Below are 16,300 nucleotides of genomic sequence, written 5' to 3'. Positions count from 1 at the left end.
TAAGAAAAGGTTGCTCCGCGTAATAACTGTTAATTTTTTTGTTTTGCGTACTTTATTTAGAGATTTTTTATTTATTTTTCAAAAACTGGACAGCACCTTCCTTTAGGCACCTCTTGTTTAAGGTACGGGGCCAGCATGCACCTGAAGGGGTCAAATAAGCCAGTTTCTTTTCTTTGTTTGTTTTGGGGGGTTTCTTTGCTTGCTTGCGAATGACTAATAAATCACAAGAAAAATCCCAAACTTCCTTATTGACAATACACTTCTTCTGCCAGTGTAACATATTTTTGTGTGGTATTGTTATATGGTGGTGTATAAAGAAAGGCCTCTTGATATCAGGTTACTTTACTTATGACACTAACAGAGAGAAGGGCTTATTACCCAACATCAGTCCCTGACCTAAACTAATGTAGTGTAACATGCAGAAATAAACCTAGTGTGTCTCTAAAGGATCCAGGAACCCAACAGGTGTGTGATTGTGATATTAAAAGTTTAATTGAATCTGTAGATGAACAGATGTCAATGCTGCGAGCATGTGTACTTGCTTTCTTTCTCCAGAGCCCTTCCAGAGGCTTGAAAACCCTTTGACCTATGACTAATGACACATTCTTCAACTAGACAGGCCTCTAGAATAAAGGATGCTGCTATTATTCATTGGAAAGTCTCTTCAAAAAGCCAATTAACAAGCCCTTACAGTATGAAGAGTGATTCATTTAATAGTGACCTGGCCTTCACTGTGAATGCTTAAATGTATTCCTTGGATGAGTAACATCATAATCTAAATACAAAGCCATTTCAAAGAGTCCAGACAGCTTGCACTTCAATTTTGTTTGGGTCAAGTATCACAGACACAGTATGTGTTCCCTTCTAATCTTAAACTTAATGATTTTTTCTCAAACATTAACAAAGATATGTCCTTTCAGAAAAAAACAAACAGTTGAAGTGATTGTCCCTAGAGTAAGGGGGGAAATACTGATGGGCACTGCCTTATGTGAACATCCTGAGCTTGATACCATGTTGTGTTTTTGATAGTTTTCCATAACCTCTGTCATGGAGGGGATGAAGCAGATGTCCTAGATCAGCAGTTAAGATGCCATCCACATGTCGGCTTTTTTTGCTGAGCAGGCGTATACACACAACATCCAGTCCAGTGTGCGGGATTTCCCTTCACTCCAGTTCACAGCCTCACATCCAGCTTCTGAGAAGAAGTTTTACGGTTTCTATATCAACTTCTGTATTGCAGTGGATTCGTGTCTAATAGAGCGTAAATAATCCCTCCTGCACATGAACGTTATTAAAGAGACGGCACTCACACGGAACTACTTTATTGCAATGTCTAGTTTCTCGTAGATCAGTACATTTGTGTTGATCTTTATGGGTGATGTTTTAAGTGGCTTGCCATTTTTAAATGAAAACACTATGTAAATTCCTTCCTGGGTTATTACAGTAATTCCTGGGAGTGATACTTTCACAGTTGCATGCTTTGTTTTTAAGCAATCAGTTAGCATAAATTAGCCCTTAGGTCCAATGTTGTTCAACCAAGAACTTATTAAAATGTTGTTCCCACCATTTAAAATCATGCATCGCACGACCTCAATAAACTTACTGCTGCGTTGCAGCTTCTCAAACAGATTAAAGACAGTCCGATAGGGAAATTGTTGAGGCCTTCAAAAACAGGGATAGATCTCCTTTTCACCAGCAGGAAACTCACAGGATTAACAAACATGTTTATATGTTGTGTGGGTGAAATGGAGAGTGGCATGTTTCATTATTTATAGGGTTTTATTGACTGTATCTATCAGTGCCAAAAGCAGAAAGTTGTGTGAAATGAAATGAAAGTAAACTGAACCTCTTAGAAAGCAAAGTTTGTGACGCTTTTTCAATTTTTATTGGAACAACAGATAGGCATGTGCATTTCCCATATTTGAAAACAAGATTAAGTACGGCTGTTGAAGGCTTGAAGTATTTCCCCACCGGGCTGTGTGGAAGCTGCAGTAGAGCTGTAATGTCATCATGTGCTACACACAGTGAAAATGATAGCAACACACTTTGATAAGCCGTGCTCTGAAAAACAGGCATTTAGGTTTCAGCAGACAAGGAATTCAAATGCTGTATTCTCCATAATATTATGTCAATTTGAGGATTGTGAGATGGTGGATACACTCCAGTGACTCAGTGATTCAGTTAGCAAAGCAGCACATATTCATATTCCCCACTGATGCTGTGCATTATTAGTTGCAGAAATATCTCGGGAATTGAGTTTACTGGCAACATTAGTCATATAAATTAGATTGATTTAATGATCCAAGACTGGTGTAATGCATGTTGGAGTTACAGTTATGTTTTCTTCAAATCATAACTTGAACCCTGATTATTGAGCCAAACTTGTAGTTTTCAGTACTTAACAGTACTTAAAGGAAAATCAAGTGGTCCTAATGCGTAGATGATGGGAAGTATCTTTCCAGACTCTTTGGTTCATGAAATATTTTATATGAGATGTATTAGAGTCATAGTTATGACAAATAAATATGTGATTTTTGAGACCGTTATGTCTTGTCTGGTAGTCCACCACATATTTACTGGGTCTTGTCTCAGTCACAGACAAAGAGGATCATGGTTATTATCTCAGGACTGGTCAAGATCACAACTGCGAAAATATCATTAACTTGTAATTGCATCGTCTGATTTATTTAACACCATTACTGTGATTGCTCATAGGAAACACAAGAGCATTCCTACATAAAGTGCACATTTGTAATGCTTTTATTTATTATTTGGTCTTGGTTTTGGTCTCGGTCTCCATACAAACTGGTATTCTCATAACCTTGATTGATTTTGGGGGTCTTGACCCTGCTTCATAAACTGCTTTAATGTGTCAAATGAGAGATGGGAATGACCTGATGTTACAGCTTATAAGCACCTAATTATCTTAATTAAGATATGTTAGGGTATTGAAATTAAATGAAATCAGCTACTTGATCTGAATAAATGTTGATCAGGTTTGTCTCACCTGTTCACATTGCCAATTAGGGCTAATTTGATCAGATCTGTGTTCATGTTGACTGGATGAATCAACATATTGCAACATCAACTTTATCTGTGCTTTGAATGGAAGAAAATTGCATTCAGTTTAATCTGATGTGTATCTTCTTGGTTCTCCGTCTCTGTTCCGCAGCCTCTTTTATTTTGTGATGGACATGCCACTGGGCATTCACTGACCCCGATTCACAGAGGTCTAAGTGGGGTAAAAATAGATTATTAAGAAGCATCAAACTGGGTCTTGTCATGTTACAATATTCTAGGTTGATGGCAATGAGTTGGAATAATGTCATGCCACCTACTAGGCTGCCCTGCTCACCATTTATGAATGCCTATGGTGTGACTGATGTGGTCTGTCACACAGGCCTGCATTGCCCAGAATGTGTGTTTCCATTTCTGTGATTTTATGTATTTATGTATACCCTGTGTGCATGTGTACTCGTGGATTCATGGAAGATCGGTTATGCTCTTTGATTAATCTTGGGAGACTTTTGTAATTTTGTCTGCGACAGCTGCATGTCAGAACCTATGAATAGCATTACTGCAGGTGAACATCTATGCGTAATCAATCAAAAAGAAACGTATCAAGCATCAAATGAAGGGATTTTGAGCCAAAACCACGAGGGAAACAATATATAATGAGACCAACCACCCTCACAGAAGACGTTAGTGAATCCATGCTCCTCCCACACGTCTGCACACATCATGCGACACACACAGACACTTTTCATGTACTGTATGCACTCACCGTACAGTATGTCTTAGTTTGCTCCCCTCAACTAATGCATAGCCAACAAGGCAGGGGATTCATAATTAATACTCAGCTAAATATATCAACATTCATCATGTGTGTGTTTGACCATGAGTAAAGCAGGGATGCCGTTGCCAAACCGCGTTCCTCTCAGCATTTCTCACATGAGAGGTCATATTCCAGACTTTCCGTCAGGAACTGATAGCTTATAAATTGCTTAGTTTTTTAATTGTATGTGATCAGAGTCTTCTATGATCATGATGCCTTTTTTCATTGTGTTTCCACTCATCCAAGTCTGTTTGATTTTCATCAACCAATCGTATGAATGGAGAAGCTTATCTGTGCATCTGCACACCACATCTGCTCTGGCTAAATTAATGCTTTTCAACCATATCACGGTCCATGGTCCTCTCTGACAGAGGCTGTTATAGACCGGTCAGATGTGATAAAGCACATTTCTCAATGCCCACAGTGAAAGAGAGTGTGTTTGCATCATGCACTCACAAGTCAGAGCATATTTCTCCTGTATCTGTATCATGCTGTATGTTACCTCAAGCTACTATGTAGATTGCATTCAGCCTTTTTTCTTTTTTCATACAAATGTTACAATAATTCCAATATGTTCAGAAAAGGCTTTTTTTTTGTGCTTTCTCTTCAAATGTCTACCAACTCATGTTCATTTTTGTTTCATGTTTTTCAAAGCCTCTTCAGACTTCACAGGAAAGTAGTTGGTTAGGTTTTGGAAAAGGATCATGGTTTGAATAAAAAAACCTCAGGAAGTGGAGCTACAATACGGAAGAAAAGGTTGACTTCTGATCCGATGTTTTTGGACCCGCCCACACACCCAAACGAGGAGTTTGTTGCTCGCACATAACTTCCCAATCACACTTTGGGACACAAACAACCGGTCGAGTGTTTGAAAGTCCTGTTGGTTTAAAATTCTAATTAAAAGACCAGAAGCAAATATTGCGTAAGTTCTTTCCTCAATACTTTCCCACTTCCCAATCCCGTCTGCGGCACTCAGCTCCAAATCATTTGGTTCCTACTGTAGATGTGAATTAAAAGGAGTAAATACATATAGTACATTGTTGGTTTTGGTACGTATGTGATATTTGTTGACACAAATAAAAATACACAGGTCGTATGTAGAGTCCCAAGAGAGCGGACACTTTGTGCCCTTTTCCCACTTTGAAAGAACATTAATCTGCGTAACACCATGAGCCTTGCTCCCTGTGGGCCACTGCTGCTTTGTTTTGCTGTAATGCTTCCAGGGAACTGCTCAGGCACGGGGGAGATTACCAGTCACATCAAAAGAACCAGCTGCCAATCTCCACCTGATGAGAGCAAGAGAGTTTCTCCACTTTTACTAAACGGATTCCCGGAGGTAATTCTCCAACTTTCAACATGTATCTGTGACCAGGATATCGTTACTTGTGTATGTAACATAACACAATAGCGTTTTTAAATGGAACATTTTATGATATAAATTCAGTTGCTGGAGCCCCTCTTATGTTTTTGGGGGAACAAATCTCTCCCAACGTCATACTTTACAAGGTAATTAAAAGTTGACGCTAAGGGCTAATAGCTACAGTACATATTCTGCTGTATAGCACTCGATTTAGTGATGGTGGAGCAGCTAACTGTGAGCGCAAGTGTGTGCGTTCACTTGAGATGGAGGAGAAATCCGCACAGTGGTTTGACCTCTGTCCATTCACTCTTCAGCTCTCATTGCATCAGTCCTGCCAGAAACACTCCTTTTGCTGCTGCAACATCAAGGTCCACATGTATAACCATGGTCCCACATGTATAATGACAGCTGGACACGGACACATAGGAATTATGGGTTGTGTATATCATATTTATCCCAACAGAAGCTGGTCTGAAAGTGTTTGGAGCATCCATGAAAATGAAATCAATTTTCTCTTACTAAAAACGTTCATTCTTACAGCTCGGTTTCTGATCTGTCCGTCTGTTCCTATTCTGTCACATTCTGAGCAGAGTTACTGGCATTCACTTGAAGGCGATGATCATATCTCTTATCAAAGATTCAGCCTTTATTGGCCCAACAGTAGCTGAGTGATAAAAGTAGGCAGAGAATGACTTGACAGTCCCACACTGTGGGTGTGATGAGTTGTAAAACCCTGAGGTGACAGGTAGCGGACCAATCGGTGCACATAAAAGTGCTACCACGTGCTCGAACTGTCAACATTACCTCATCACGAAGGACCTGAAGATGCCGAGCACGCTTCGCTGGCGATCGTGTAGCAGTATAATTTGTCCGGTCCCTGTAGTTGTGACTAACAGGCCTATGGGTATTTATATCATAAACAAAGAGTGTAGAGTATCTGAAGAAACAGCCTGTGGCAAATATATCATTCCACACTTTAAAGCTTCTACTCACATGTTGCTGTGCGTTATATTCATAGCTCAGGTATGACTGCCTTGGGCAGCACAGTGGCTCAGTGGATAGAGAGGGAAATCTTTCCCTGTGAGTTTGCCTGATTTCACAACATCTGGGTGGGTTTCCTTTGGGTGCTCTGGTTTTGACCACGTTAACTCATTATAATGTAGGTTCAGGAACAAAGGCTGTGCCTCACTCTAATTCACTCTTCCATAGATGTCTCCTCCTCTGCTTCCTCTCCTCTCTTTTATTAGAGGAACCACAGGAACAAGTCTCACTCCCTGCATCCTTTCATCACACCCCTTGATATTCATTAATCCCCCTTCCCATGTAATAATATACTAATTTGAGCACTTGAATGCTGCTAAATTGTAAAAAATAAAGTGTTTAAATGGGTCCAATGCAGCGAGATCCGGGGATCAATAAAGTGTGACTTATCATGAATAAATGTCGGGTTATGATCAATATTTATCGTCAAAGTGATAGCACACACAATATGAACAACTATCAACACATCCTTTAGACCAATGGTTTCTTTTTGATTTTGATCTTTTTAGTGCTATTCCGATAATATCAGTTTTTTTTCCTCCACTGGAGCAATATTTAATACACTCTCAAAGGTATCTGCCTTCATTTAATATAAGGCTCATGACGTCTTCACCCACGGGAAAAGCATGTGACACAGCAAAACTAATTTATTTAATAATTTCTTTGGGACCTGGCTCTCACTCATCCTACATAAATGGAAAGAACTCGCCATAATCTTCTTCCTTGATCACCTGAATAATGTTGGTAATGTTTGTCTGTGATATTCATCTTGGCCCGAGGCTCAACTCACCCCCGCCCTCCACTCTAAATAAAATTGACTTTCAAATGTCCTCTTGTCATTTCCCTTCTCTTCCTGGCACTGATTGATTTTGTGATAATACATTTAAACCGAAGTGGACCAAAACAAATTATGAAAACAAGTTTTTGCAACAGGTTTGGTTGCATGCACTGACGCGGCCTGTTCAGAAGGTCTGTCGTATCTGGATGCACAAGGCCGCTCTGTGCACATGTTTGACTTTTAAAGCAACAAATGCAGGGCAAACCATCCTGATCTTTACGGTATTCCCTCAATCTGTGAATGTTAGTACTTGCGTGAACATGTTTTGGTGTGAAATGAGAGTAGCATCGGACCACGGAGGCACCTTGGAGGCTCAGGTGGCTCAGATGTCATGTAGCTGGAATGTCTCGCGTGGGAATTTGGCATTGGATCATTGTGGCATGTCAGCCTCCCCCCTCTCTCTCACAGGTTTTCTCTCCTATGAAATATACAGTAAAGGCATTGAAAAAGGGGTCTGGGAACACCGTAAAAGAGCCCACTACTCTTTGATCTAATCAAAGAAAAACATACAACAAACTACACCCCCTAAAGATGACTACCCTTGTGTGGTACTGACTTTTTGGACCCATCAATGCTACTCACCAAGCAGGTCAAATTGACCGAGGACATGATTGGCATTTCAAATCAATACAGAACTTACTGAACATGTAAATACTTCACATTTGGTATTAGCCGCAAACACAATAGATGACATTTGATCAGGGTACACGTGGTCTCAGCTCTTCTCGAGATCTTCATGCCATCAGATCAAAACGAAAATATAACTTCCTGATGTTTGTGCACATTATATTTGGTTTTATTCAGAGTTTCTAACCTAATCTTTTGTTCTGGTTTCTGCCCTTGTGTGTTTCCCCACCTCCATGATTGTCCACACCAGCTCTCAATCACTCACCTACTCCTGAACAGCCATTTTTCCTTCTTGTGGATATACTCCCTGGTTTTCTGTCTTCCTTTTCTTTGCCTTTTGTTCATCCCTTTCCTGCTTTCCTCGTGAAACATGTTGGTATTTGGACCGTTTTGCTCCGTCTCCTGGTTTTTGGACCTGTGCCTTTTCCATGCCTGGTATTGTTTGCTGTTTGGACTAATAACCTGTGTATGAAGACCGTGTTGCATTTATGCCAGCATGTTGTAAAATGCACATACATGGCTCATTGTGCCATTTTAGAGCAGTATATTATTAATCTTACTGTGAGAGGTAGTGATTAAAAAAAACAAAAAAAAAACACTAGCTTGTTGGTAGTAAAATTAAAAAGTACTAAATGTCTCACGTCAAGGACATATAACGTTTGTACTGTATAGCTTTTTTTTTTTTTTAAATGTAAGCAGGTGGTTTAGAACACCACACAAGGGTTAACACCTTTCTCTCAGAATAATATAATCAGATATATAATTTAGAATATAAAGGTACCGGATTATTGCACAAAGATTTGTTTATGACACTGTATGACTAATTAAGTATTCAACAGAGTGACGGCCAGGGGAAACTCTCACAGAACATTAGGACCCAAGCTAGACGACACTGTTGGACAAAAGCACAAATACAAAAACACACAACCACAAATGGTGGGGAAAATAGAGATGTTTGGAGTGAACCACTCATACATTTGTCAGGAATGTGTCTTGCAATACAAAATGTTTGTATAGCATCTGTGGGACTTTGTTTGAGAACATGTCGTGTCGCTGCCTGTGATTCAAAGCGGACACTTGTTCTCTGACGCTGACTGACTGACTGACAGCAGCTCCTCGACCGCCTGCTGTCAATGTATTATTACGATTTTACTCTCCGCTGAGTTTGCCTTGCTTTGGTATGTCATTGCTAACATCGCGGTTATGAGCTTCCCTTGTGACCTGTAGGAAAGCACTCTCACAACACACCCAGGTCAAAGCTCTTACTGAAACACAAATTGCATTCAAGGACAGTGATTCATATCTCTGATCAAATCTGCTAAATGTTGCGTGCTATTTTTTGATTGGAGGTCCATTTTGGTATCAATTTCTTGTATTTCTCTGCAACCTAATCAAGGTCGTTTTATAAAAGAAAGATTTTTAGAGGCTGCAGATAAATGTCAAAGCACAGTGTTCAGTGGTTAATGGTTTAATTTAATATAAACTTCTGTAAATAGTAGATCATACTGCGTATATCATCATTTCCAAAATACTTGTAATCCCATGTGAAACCTTTGTTACAATAATAAAGTTAATGCCTTCAATCGATGGAGTGAAATGATTTGCTTGATTAAGACAATCTACAAGCAAATCTACCATCTAACAGTTTATATAGTGAAGATGAGGTAAAAGTAAAACTCCACAAAGGCAATTACTGACTCACATCATTAATCAAAAACCTTACATTATCTTAACTTCCTTTGATTCAATTGCCTCCAGATAAATAAAAGCTCTCATGCCACCTAGTTTTGTCCCTTTAGTCTAAGGATTTGGCTTCACTCTAAATCATTGTGACAGTAGGATTAAAGAATCCATGAACCATAACGTAAATATGATGAAATTAGCTCACCTGACTTATTCCTGTTTACAATAAATGGGATGATATGAGTCTTGAGAATCTGCTGCTTTCTGGGTTGAATAACTTGTGTCCATGCTCGATGATTACACGGTCATTTTAAATCCAACTCAATCAGCTATTTGCAGGACTTTTTCTCTCAAGGAAAAAAGGATAAAAACATCACCACACTTTTGAGGGATGTCGCACAGAAAACTTGAAAAACAATGAAGAAAGTAAAGCCTGGGAACTTTAATGTAACATTGTTGAATGCATGCATTGATAAATAATAACCTTTTTTTCCACAAAGATATATGCAATATATCACATTGACACAATAACATATAAAGAGAGCATTCAATGTTACTCAATACTCATGTTCTTTAACATGAATATCAGAAGTGTGCTGCCTTCTAAAAATGTATCAAATGTCCACTGCGGCTCTGAACTAATGATAAAATGGGTGTTTTTAAAGAAAACAAGTCTTACTTCTGTTTTTTCCTCTCAACAAAGTGTTGATAAAAACAGTGTTTTTTTGTCTTTCTCTTGCTACAAGTCCTTATCCCCAGCAAGACAGGGCAGTTTATAGCATCGAGTCACACTTATCCTCTGGGATTTAATACAAGTAGCACGGCCTGTCCATCAGCAGGCAACCACGAGGTACTCGCCAGCGCGGCTTTGTCCATATTTCCTGCTGTAAACCATAAGAGCAGACATTTCTCAGAGCTATAACGGGTACCTGCCGACACGTATCCACAATACCCTGCTGTACTGCCACCAGCATGCCCGCGACTTAACCATTCACTCCTCAGGCTTACCATATTCAGATTGCTGCCTGAATATACCATGGTTGAATGGGGAAGCAGGAGGTTATGGCTTTGTTCTGAGCGATATATTGGCCGTGCAGAATGTCACAAGGCATCTATGTAACATCTGGAGACAAGAAGTGACAGGTGCTGATGTGCCCACTCCCGGGGTTGTGCCCTTGAAAGTGTGTACATGGGTCAACTCTATAGCGTCTTGCTTTGTTTTGAGCACCATGCATCATTATCATGTCATAATTCCTATTTGGTAGCTGGAAAATAACATGTTTTCAGTTGATGTCAGGCTTTCTTTAATGCTGCAACTTGAATGTGTGTGTGTGCTCATGTGCATGCCTGTGTGAATCCTCGGTTCACTGTTGACAGGGGTCGTATCCTCCTCTTGAGCCTCCTCTTGGGCAGATTTCCCTGTAGGGCCACCTTTACCTTTCCGCACTGTTGTTTTTTTCACTTTCTGTGTGTGCCTGGCTTCTCACTTTCACTTAAAGCTGCAGGCCATTTCAGCTCTGTCGCTTTGATACTGTGCACCTGCAAGCCTCCTGTTGTTGTCCGGGAGGACTCTGCCAAATGGCAAAGACTAAAGAATTGAATGTGGTCATTTAATTTGACCATTTTAATTTAGAAGCTTGCACTTACTTACACATCAAGCACATCATTAGGCACATCATTAGCAGTTTTTTTTTCCTGGAAACCTGAAGTCCAATATTCACTGCTTTTTGAGCTATTTTGCTCTCTCTCGACTACTGGAGGAAATATCTGGCTTTTCACCTGGTAAATTCTCCACCAGCTAGTCGCTGACTGTCTCATTGCTGTTTAGTGGCGAGCCGGTTGTGTAATGTGGGTTTTTAGAGCTTTTTTGCTGGAAACAGCTTCCTGTGTCCAAAAACAATGAGAGCGGTTGTTTAGAACCAACGTTGTTTGCCAGACGGCTAAACAATGAGATAAAACGTTATTTTCATGGATTTTCGTAAAAATATTCCCTCTGAAATGTGGTGGAATAGAAGTATTCATGCACTTTACTGTTTGTGGAAACATTTTTAGATGATGTTTGGTGTTAACACAGTCTCCTTGTTGCACCTAGAGCCAGATTAAACTACAACCCCTGATTGATATTTCTTTATGATCGCATATAAACAATATGGTTTATTTGTAGACATAAAAGGCCCTCCAAGGTCCAATGCTTCATTCATAGACGAATGAAGGAAAGAGCTTAGGGGTCAGTGTGTGAATTGTTAGAGGATTTTCTTCCGATGATGTTTGTGGGCAGAACATGTGCTGTTTAGCATTTAATTAAGAATCCTTCAACCTCAATTTTGAGACATTTATCAGCACCCCGGGGTCCTTTTGATGGACTAACTAAAACTCTGCTTTCATAATGTGTGGCTGGTGTTTCCTCCGTGCTGCCTCCCTCTGATATAGCACATCCATCAGCCTGTTACTGTATGTATTGTTCTCACAGTCACAGCATTGACCCGGCTGAGTGAGTTAGGATGCAATTGGGTGATGACGTCTGGGCGCAGCCGCAGAGGCCAGTAATGAGCTTGTATGTCGGGGCTGTAATCTCATCTACATGTAAATGTATTCTGGAACACTAATTTATTCATCCAAATGTAACTTCATCAATTTATCCCTCATCTCGCTATCAACGTGCCGCAAAAGCCGCTCTGAGGAGAAGTGGGGAGTGTGGACGTCTGATTACAGCCGGAGATGTTGTTGAATATTGAATTCCTTCAAGCAGGGGAAAACATGGGAGAGGAGAGGAATTTTATTTTCTCTCTCAAAAGCGAGATTGAGAAGCAATGTGACTTGTGCAAGCCTGTGTAATTGCTTCATATTTAATATGACAAACATTAGGCCCGGTGGGTGAGAGGCTGGCTCAGACGAAAGGAGCGGTTGCGTGCTCTTGGTTTTATCCTTGTCGACCTGTTTCTGGTATGCACTTCTCGTGTTGGCTGCAGCGGTGCATGAAACGTGTCACCGGATGAATGTGGCCAAGCACTCACAGTGAACCTGTCTCACTGGCGTGTATGTGCAGACGTTTGTGTGCGTGTGTGTGTTTAGTGGAAGTTGGTTAGTCATGTTAAATCGGTCTTGTCGTGTTGCACTGAAATGTACTTTGACTATTTTTGGAGGATTTTTTTTTTCTTCCTGAACCTCAGTTTCTTTTTCCAAATGCTGGAAGTCTGTTGGACTGGTGTTCATTTTTTTGCAGCACTGTTTCCTTATTATGGCAAGAAGACCCTTGTTTCAAACCTTAACAGCCAAAATCACCTGCTGGTCTTGGTTGTCTTTTCCAGTTCATCTTCAGGATTATGAAGAAGGTTTCCTTCCAGCACACACCTGCCACATGGAGGAGAAACACTTTCATGCAGAGTAACGCACACACGGCCATCTCTCTCTGGGTTGTCGTCGTCGTCGACAGCATCCAATGAAAAGTGCCTACGCTCACGTTCATCACAGTAGAATAATTCCATCTCTGTAGGCATCGGAGGGCAGTTTGTGAAGAGTGAAGGCACCACCGGTTGATGCTTGCTGTCGGCAGCTCAGATTCTGGAGGGTCCCTGCCGGCCATATCCTGCATGCTGCAGCTGGAGCCTCGAGCTGCCTCTCTCCAGCTGAACTCATCTGAAAACGGGTCAAAAAGCAGAGTCAGCCAAAACACTTTCAAATCTACATTGGCCAATCTACACTGTAAAATGTAGAGTTCTTATACCAGGTGGGTCATTCAATTTAGCAGCTGCGCTACAGAGACAAAGAGAAGATCACTAACAGAGGAGTTCAGGAACAGTTTTAAAGCCTTTCAAGTCTCTCGATCTGTTGAAGGACCGACCATTGGTTGACTCTTGTTTTCGCCCCATCAGTTCCTTGTTTAGCTTTTATTTGTCTTATTAGGTAACTTCTTTCTTTCTTCTCTTCGCTGATCTTGCCCCAGTATCAGCCATAACTAAAAAGAATTGACCACAAATTCCTGCTTGGACCTTTTAATTAGCTATTGTACTACTTGCTGCCAACATTTGCCTGTGAACATGTGAACATATAGAGTCCCCCAAGTGTTTTGTCTGATATCTCAAATATCTAGTGACAAGCATTACAAAATGAAAATGTTGAAATGGCCCATCTTCTCGCTGATGTTCTCCTTTGCTTATGTAGATTATATATAAGCATCAGTATTACCATTGAGACTGTTTAATGAACAGTTACAAACTCCTTGTAGTAACTTTAATAGTTCCTCGTATGAGTCAAGCTCCCAGTAGTGGACTCTACACTCACCATAATGCAACTTTGTATCCTAAATGTGGAATGACTTGCAAGTGGCGGTCTGTCTAAATTCCCCAGTGGTTTTGATCTCTGTCGTCTCACTTGTAGAGGAGGTAGAGGTACAGGCTCTGAAATGGGACACAGCTCATGTGCGATAGCCCTGTCAGAGTGTCTTGTCCAGAATGAACCCCACCCCTTGTCAAATACAGAATATAGTCCACTTCTTATGAGGCATACGCTTAACTAACCCTGCATAGTTAACCAGGTAAAAAAACAGATAGATTTAAGTCTGTTGCTGCCAGAATTTCCCAAAATATGAATCCCTACTACTGAAATATTGATTTAGTGTTTTCTTGCTATCACCGTGCCGTCTGGGGACAATGATTCGATCACTGTGTAGTTTCACTGGAAGGCCTAATCTTGTAGACCAGATGAATGGTAAGTGGTCTCTAAAAGGCTGTCGGGGTTTATTAAATGATAGCTTTCTGAAAAGGTCAACGACCCTGTCTATATATACACACACACACACGCACACACACACACATCCCCTGCCATTCCCTCAAGCAAGGAAGATGTGCAGTGTGAGACACATTATAGGATAAACAATGTCATTCTGAGCTCATACATCATGCTATCATTTCAAATACGGTCGCTTTATTTAGCTGATTGGACAAAGGGTGTTTACGTAATAACAGACAAAAACAAACCTCTTAAAATCTCCAACACATTACAAAGTGCAGCCACCTTGTCAACTGATTAATCTCTCAACAACATCCAGTAAACTTAAAAGATCAGTGCAATTATACCATTACACACAATATTATTTTTATTGTCACTGATTTAATCAGCACTATTTGGTATCCGGCATCATTGGAATTTAAAATAATCCAGACTCATAATTTTGGGCTTTTTTCTGAACGTTTTAAACTGATTTTCTTTTTTAAAATCAGCAACGTAGAAAATTAAATTAAATTAAAAAAAAAAAATCAGCAAAGTAGAAAAGAAAATCTTAAAATCTGATTTTCTTTTTTTTAAATCAGCAAAGTAGAAAAGAAAATCTTAAAATCTGATTTTATTTTTTTAAATCAGCAAAGTAGAAAATAAAATCTTAAAATCAAAACGTAAAAAATTGCATCTGCAGTAAAATATCTACTTTATTGCCTTTTGAATTAGCTTGAACGCTTGAGCTCATCCTGTCACGGGAGTAGCGGCAAGAATAGGACCCAAACGCCAACAAATAGGGAACAAAAGGCAACTTTATTGCTTGCAGCAAAAATCCAATGGACTAACTCAACCCCTGTGATCTATGGTGATCATAACAGGACGGACTGACAAAGGGGAAAGACAGGAGGAAACAATCAGGGACATGGCAGACAATCACGGGGACAGGAAGTGCAGGGAAACAGAGGACACAAGAGACAAGGACTTCAAAATAAAACAGGAAACACAAAACATAGATCCTGACACATCTCTCAACTTTATTTTAGTGGAAGCAGATTCTGAGCTGTCCTCATGAGGACCCTTCTGCTGTAAACAGAGCTCGATGTCTTTTTGGAACAGGAAATAGCAAATGGGAATGTTTGTGAAGATGAAATCCAGGTTGAGGCCTCAGAAAAGCAAAACAAATGATTTGTCTTCATAAACGTGTTGATATGCTCCTCTAATCATCTAGTAGAGAAACAAAGTTTTGCCTAGATTAACCAGAACAAGCGCATTGCTAGTTTGACAATTACCATCGAGAGAAACTCAAAAAACATCAAACTGATTAATGGACACGAAATGTGTGGCGATTTTAAAACAAAAAACATAATTGAACAGCGCTTTGCTCTCTTTCTTTTTTCAAAGAAGTCTCCAAAATGGAAAAGATCTCACAAATGATCACATCTTTAAAGGGACCCAGACTCTACTGTGCTCTGTTGTGCCTGTGAGGTTTTACAACTGCTTTTTATTAAAAAATTTCCAAGATTAAACGTGTAATAATAAGGTTTCTTTTTGAGGGTTGGATGAGGTCCTGCAATAGTGCAATTAACGATTATGAATTATTCATGTGTACAAGAAGATGTAATACATTAGCCGTTCATCCCCAGAAGGTGACACATCCTCGGCACCAAGCTAATGGAATAATTGTCTCCTCTCAAAGGAGTCAAAGGAACAGGCATTTGAAAATTACCGTCTCCAAAGGTCGTATTTCATGTTGGACCAGACATTTAAAGAGCAGGTGGGACAATTCCAAGGTCATGTCAGTTTGTAGACTCCTTAAGAAATTGGTCTGGTGTTACAAAGTCTGTATTGAAGACATATTTACTGTCAGTAATGTTAAATCTCATAAACTAATGTTTCATGCCTCTCTTTTCATTGTTACCCTGCAAAGCATTATGTGGTATTAAATAGGGAATTGCCTGTTAAATGATGTTTGGACACGTGTGTTAGACTTCGGTGTGTTTAAGGGCTTAGCTTTACATGTCTTTGCCCCTTCATTTTGTGACAACATTGTGTGACTCACACAATCAATTAAATGAATAATCAGCTGTTGCAGTAGAGGTTATTTTCAAGCTCGTTGTGTCTTGTTTCTGTGCATGTTTTTTAAGTGGTTGGATTCCTGATTGTGGATGAAAAAAAAAACGGATTACCTGCAAGATGAATTCAG

The sequence above is a fragment of the Cyclopterus lumpus genome, chromosome 22, assembly GCF_009769545.1.
Source record: "Cyclopterus lumpus isolate fCycLum1 chromosome 22, fCycLum1.pri, whole genome shotgun sequence".
NCBI classification, from domain to species: domain Eukaryota; kingdom Metazoa; phylum Chordata; class Actinopteri; order Perciformes; family Cyclopteridae; genus Cyclopterus; species Cyclopterus lumpus.
The sequence above is the reverse complement of the archived record's forward strand: the minus strand, read 5'-3'. Positions refer to the sequence as shown.